The sequence below is a fragment of the Cynara cardunculus genome (genome assembly GCF_001531365.2).
Source record: "Cynara cardunculus var. scolymus isolate 2C chromosome LG 9, CcrdV1, whole genome shotgun sequence".
Classification (NCBI taxonomy): Eukaryota; Viridiplantae; Streptophyta; class Magnoliopsida; order Asterales; family Asteraceae; genus Cynara; species Cynara cardunculus.
This window is the reverse complement of record NC_037536.1, coordinates 9,768,872-9,776,002: the sequence shown is the minus strand read 5'-3', so window position 1 is coordinate 9,776,002 and position 7,131 is coordinate 9,768,872.

Genomic DNA, 7,131 nt, shown 5'->3' with positions numbered 1-7,131 from the left:
CTAGAGGATATAATAGAAAAGTATTTAAAAAATTGAAGGGTGAAAACTAAAAATATTAAAAGGTTAATATTGAAAAATAAAATAAATAAATTTTAATTATTTTATTGTATTATATAGGTGGGTGTATAGAAAATGTAAGGGAAAAGAAATAGGAAGGGGTGGGGTTAGAAAACCCCATAGATAAAGATATCTTGGTCATTTAGTATTTTAAAACTTTAAGACTTTTGCTAAATTTGTTTTATAAGATAGTATAGATATCCGATTCGTTAAGAGTTAGGGTCATTCAGACTATTTGTTTTTTTTTTTCATTTTTTCATAGACACTTATGTCTTATTGTTCTCTTATCTGATAAGAGGTAACCAACCTCTTATTTGCCTCTTATTATTTCTCAAACCCTCAACAACTGCGTTATTTTATTTATATATTCAACACTATAAGTTTTAATGGGTAAAATAGACAATTTCAAAAATAATTCAGACATTTATCAGTTTACAAAAACAAACATTCTTATTGATTCATATTTCAGATTCAACACCACCTTTTATAAATCAAAAATGAAATAAGATTTCAGACTTCAACATCGCTTAAAAAGCAAACGCCACCCTATTCATTCGACATCAAATCATTGTTTGTTTTTTGCTTATTAAATAAGATAGTGCTTTAAGATAATACCATCATGAATGCCAAAACATTTTCCTATAATATCAAAGCATCATGAATCCTTCTGGTGGATGTCGTTCGCTCCCATCCAAGCACGTAATATGTTCTGCTTTTAGCGTTTAACGTTTTTTTCTTGATATGAGGGGCAACCCCCTTTATATTAAAAAAAAAGCATCATGAATCCACCATTTTTATGTATATGTGTGGAAACGTTTTTATTATTCTAAGTTAAAGAATTATTTACAATTTTAGTTTTAAACAATTAAAGGCGAATATAAGATTATCCATAATAATGTAAAAGAATCGAATTTATATGAGAATGATACGTATTTATGAAAATAAGAGAATAAATATAAATTGTACATTTAATTAAATAATTAATTCTAAAAATAAATAAATAATGGTATAAAAAGTAATTTAGTTATACAAACGTTATTTAAGGCTTTTATTTAAAATTCTACTTTTACCATATTTATGATTTTAATATAATTTAAAATTTTATTTATAAAATATTTTATATTTAATACACTTAAAATAAGCGAATCTAATTTTTATTTAAAGAACTCATTTTTTTTATTTAAAGCAATATTTGAAAAAAATACAATTTTCGTTAAAATCATATGTGATTCATAATTAACTATTTTTAAAAAAAATATTTTCCTAATTATATGTGATTTAAAGTTTGAAAAATAATAATTCGTATTAAATATTAAAGAAAAAAAATATTGAAAACAAAATCACATGTAATGTGTAGTAAAAGCACATTTAAAATGTATAAGATCAAATTTACTTCCAAAGTAATTCGTAATTTACACATATTACATGTAATATTGTAGATAATTGATCGCGGATATGCTAACACACCACAGACTATAATCAAGACCAAAAGCAAGTATACAATTAGTCTCAATATCGTATTTCAAGTAATAAGAGTGGTACATGTACTGGATATCGTCCACAGGGATTGTAGTAAAAGTTTAGAAGAAAGTAAACTTAAGGAGATGATTTCAAAAGGCGAATTTGAAGACTTTGATTTGAACTGAGTTAACACAACTAAAAATTAACATGGGATAACAGATAATAAAAGCAAGCTAGGGTGTATGACTTTTCGGGTGAGATATAAATATTATTTCCAGTAGACCAATGCTGTCAAAATGCTACAACATGAGACCATGCTGACAAATTGCTACAGCATGCAATCAGTAACAACTATTTTCACCAATTATTTTGAAGGTATTCCTCTCGGACTTTACCAATGCACTGATATTATAGCATTCAACACATATCTCTATGAGGTATCCAGACCAGTGAAAGTGACAAATGGTGTCTTCAAAATATATGGATAAACAAATATCTTTGTTAAAAATCATTCTCTCGAGTGTATTCCCATATCATTCAAGTTGACGTGTTCTGGATGGCTCATCTCTGAGTCCATTCCACTTTAACACTTCATAGTGATCAACCCGTCGATAATTAACAATTTAGAAAATACGGATAACAAATCTCTTTGTTAGTAACTCTCTCAAGTCTACTTCCCATATCATCCAAATTGACGTGCAATCAATGGCTCAGTTTAGAGTCCATGGCACTTTAACACTTTTCAGTGATCAACTCGTCAAGAAGTGTCATTGGTTTTATAAAACTTGAAATGAAATAGTAAAACATCGTTGTTACATGAAAGGGTCGAATGTATTTGATTTACAAACTCACCCCTTTTCGTCATACACCCGAGCTAATAAATTTAGCTACTCATGACGAAAAGTAAATGACAAAAAATATAAAGTGCGATAAATGAAGACATAAAGTAAATAACGGAAAGTAAGTAACAGAATATAAATGACGGAATATAAAATGTGGAAAGCGTAATAAATAAATGACGTAAATAAAATGCAAGTAAGCGTAAATAAATAAATGACGGAATATTAAGAACGAGTAAATAAAGAAAGCGATTAAAGAAATTCGAAACTAACCAAAAGATTTCTTAATATTTAGAAAGACTTGTTCTCCAAGTAGTAAGGTAAACTACTTGAGAGAAAAGCAGAGGGACAATGAAGTAAGGAGTGAGGTGTGGTGTGTTCAATAATAAACCCAACATCTCTATTTATACTAGAGATTAGATGGGGGTATTTTAGACAATTCACACACTTTTAGTTCTAAATCAACTAGAAAGTACAAGAAAGTAAACTGTTAGTTAAAAAGTAACTACATTAGCTTCACAAGTTCCAACTAATCTTAAAAATACACAGTTGTCCAAACTTTACGAGTCTTTCAAAAGTCAGCCTTTGATCTTGTCAGTCAACTCCAAGTCTTTTCCATCTATTTCTCCACCAACAGGTCATGCTGTCACATTCCCACAGCATCAACCAACTTCAACATGTCCAAAATAAGTTCAATTTAGACCAAAATCCAACAAACACAGGTTCACATTCACTTTAGCATAAAAATAGAGAAAATAGATAAAATGACTCAAAGTTGGGATATAAATAAAAAATAACCTATCTAAAAGAAAATAAAAAGGTGTTTTAAGCACTAAATACTTAATGCGTATCAATAATTTATATATTTTTTTTAACTATAATCAATATCACATATGATATATTGATGAAAATTAGCGATTCTTTTTTGGAAAAAAAAGTCGATTAATTATGTGTATCACATATGTTTTGACGAAAATTGTATTTAAACAAAAAACTACTTCAATAATATAAATATTTTAAATGAAAAACTAAATCACACTTCTTTTACATGTTGTAAAAAATAAATAAATAAACAATTAATCATACTTAAATCACGAAAACTATAAAACATACCATGAACAAATACATTTATTAAATATATCAAATAATTTTCATAGGAATAAATAATGTAATCTAAATATAGCAAATGATACATATATCTTTTTGTTGGATTTTAAAAATATTTATTTAAATCATTATTCAAATAAATGATTGATCTAAAATTGTTCTCTTATTTAATATTTTATTAAATACTTATATTTTTGTATAAATATCACTGTGATGCAATATGTCGCATCAATTTTTGTAATTGCCTTTTACACTAAATCTAACAACAATCATGATTACCATTGCCGCATAAAAAACTATTTTATAATTTATAATATATGTTTTTGTAACACCCCCAACACCACATTTGCATACAACACATATTTCATTACATAGAAACATGGATTACATCAAAAGGACATGCTAGTACAAGGATTACTATATGTACAAAATTTACATATAAAATTTTCAAAACAAATCCTCTACTACTACTACTACATGTAATATAACATGTATCTTCAAAAACAGGAAACAAATTAGGAAAATAATCACATTTTCCCTTTCCCTTTAATATCCCCGGACCCCGCTATTCCTGCATTGCATAATTTAAAACAGAAAATGAGGGTTATACCATACAGGTCTAGTGAGAAAATCTCTTCTTTGCAAATGCAGGGTGATGAACACCAAAATGTTTACAAATAATTGAAGCAGTTTACAATATTATGCAAAATAATGTAAACTCAAGAATCACAATTCTATGAAATATTTCTAATTCAAGATTTATTGTTTCCAATATGAAACAATACTAACACTTATCAAACTATCTCATTAAAATAATCAAAAAGATTTAAGGCAATACTTGACTGATATGACAAACCATTTTTCCCTTTCTCAATAACATCTAGATTATTACTTCTAAATAGGAATAATATCTTTAATTCATCAGATCACAAAGAAATGATGACTCAAAGTTATTAAATCTAATTTAGTAATAATAATAAGAGTTATAATAGTAATATCCACATATGACAATGCCACCCTTATTCCAAGTACACCTCTCCTTGATATGCYACCCTTATTCCTCCATCAAAACAGAGTTACTTATCAGAACAGACATAAGTCACCACGTCTGAAAGTACTCATTCCCAGTTCCAAGCCAGAACAGACAAAAGTCACCACGTCTGGGGGAACTACCACTTAAAACAAGTTTCATACCAAAACAGACTTATGTCACCACGCTTGGTAGAAACCATTTATAAAACTCACTTCCATACAAAAACAGACTTACGTCACCACGCTTGGTAGGAAGGTTTCCCAAAATATAGTTTCATACCAAAACAGACTTACGTCACCACGCTTGGTAGGAAGGTTTCCCAAAATATAGTTTCATACCAAAACAGACTTACGTCACCACGCTTGGTAGAAACATATCTTTTTATTTGAAAAGACATAAAATAACCATTTTAWGATCCATAACTAAATAAACATTTAAAACTTATAAAAAWTTTAAATATAAACTTATCYGGTCAAATCGTYCGGATATGAAGTCCGGTCAAGCCCCTTGTCCGATTTACTAATCCGGACAACACACCAATTAATTCTTGTCTAATTTAACACTTAAAATAACTTCAACAACTTTGTCCGGATACTAGTCCGGACAACACTCCGCTCATGCTTATCCGGTTTAAATCAATCCGGACAATAAGCCGCTCAAGGCTTATCCGGTTTAAACTAATCCGGACAATAAGTCGCTCAAGGCTTGTCCGGCTTAAACATTTATCCGATCACTCTTTATCCGGATAAACACTTAAACAAAATATGCAGTCTCGTTCTAAAGAATAACAATATGAAACATGCAAATAAAACCAGTAGTAATATTTAAAAGAGTTTTTAGAAACTACTCACCTTAACAAGCCGTTTGAATAAAACACTTGAAATCAACCCTTTTGAAATCTGATCTTCCTCTTAAAATACAAAGCTTTCTTTCTTACAGAAAAAAATAACTAGAAGAAGAAAAAGAGTAGGAGATGGAGGGCTTCACCCCCTTTATATATATATTTTCTTAAAACAAAACCTGGCTACACACTTTCTTCATGCATTCTACACATTCCACATCATGCTTCTTATACACACCTCATGCATCTACACACACCTCATTCTCATGCATCCTAGACACATCCCACCTCATGCATCCTATCACTTCCACCTCATGCACACATACATATATATAAATATATATACATATATATATTAAACACACACACATATATATATATATATATTAAACACACTCACATATATATATATATATATATATTACATTATGCATATATCCCTATGCATAAAAATACACATATTCACATCTTAAATTTACGTAAGCACGTATCCACATAAACAATTAATTCACATAATAAATACCTTGGGTGATAACCTGGACCCAGTTATCACAGTTTTAATCAATTATAATTAACTAATATAAATTTAAGTATTAAAATTAATATAATCAATTATAATTTACTCTTATGATATATATATTTCAATAATAAAAAATATTATATTTAATTTAATAAATATTCAAATAGTTTAGATATTACGAAATAAACATCACATCAAACAAATTTATATGGTTTTAAACAAACATTTAACCACTTGTATTTTTAGAGTAAACTTCAATTTTGGTCCTTAAGGTTTAGTGAAAATTCTGAAAATAGGACGTAAACTTTGATAAGTCTAGAAATTAGCCTTGTGGATTTTATTTTATTCTTAAAATATCACTGGTCAATAACTCCGTTAAAAGTTGTTAGTTAAGAAAGGGTATATTAGTCTTTTTCTAGTTTTTTTTGTCGCCGACGTCATCTATAACCACCAGCTTAATCCCTTCCTCCTGCCACCATCTTCCTCCACCCATCATCAGTCACCACCTCAGATCCCTTCCCCTTGCGATGTCACCACTCCACCACTAGTTACTAACTGCAGATAAACATACTTAAATATAGGGTAAACATTTCATTTTAAATATAAAAATCTAAAATATAATTAGGATAATTATTGAGTTCTAACAAAATACTTAATTATTATCTTTATAAAATGTTATATTATTAAAACAAAAATAAATTATTTCGTTATTAAACTTAAATTATAATAAAAAATTACATAAAAATTGAGAATTTTTAAATAGTTGATTTGATATTAACATTGATATATTTTTTTTCCAATTTTTATAACATTTTCAAATTTAAATTTTATTCAAAAATAAAATCATTATTGCTTTTTTTAAAACACATAAAATCGTATTATAATATTGACAGAGACAAATAATAAAATTAGACATTAAAATCGAGATGTGTCTCGCTGCATTGTGCGGTTCTTTTCTAGTATATATATAGAGAGAGATGAACGATCAAATGCAAACCACCTAATTTGTACAAAACGTGTAAACCACCTTCATCAGTCGATTTCATTGTTTAATCTTATGAAAATTTTCATTTAATTTGTTTAATCTTGTGAAATTGTTTCGTATAATACTTTTTTGATGAATTTGTTTCATATATGGTTATGAAATTGTTTTATATAATACTTAATGAAATTTTTAATAAGATGATAATATCTATGATTAACACCCTACACAATAAAAATGATTAATCAACCTCACATAATTACAAAAAAAATGAACAAAATGAAAATTTAT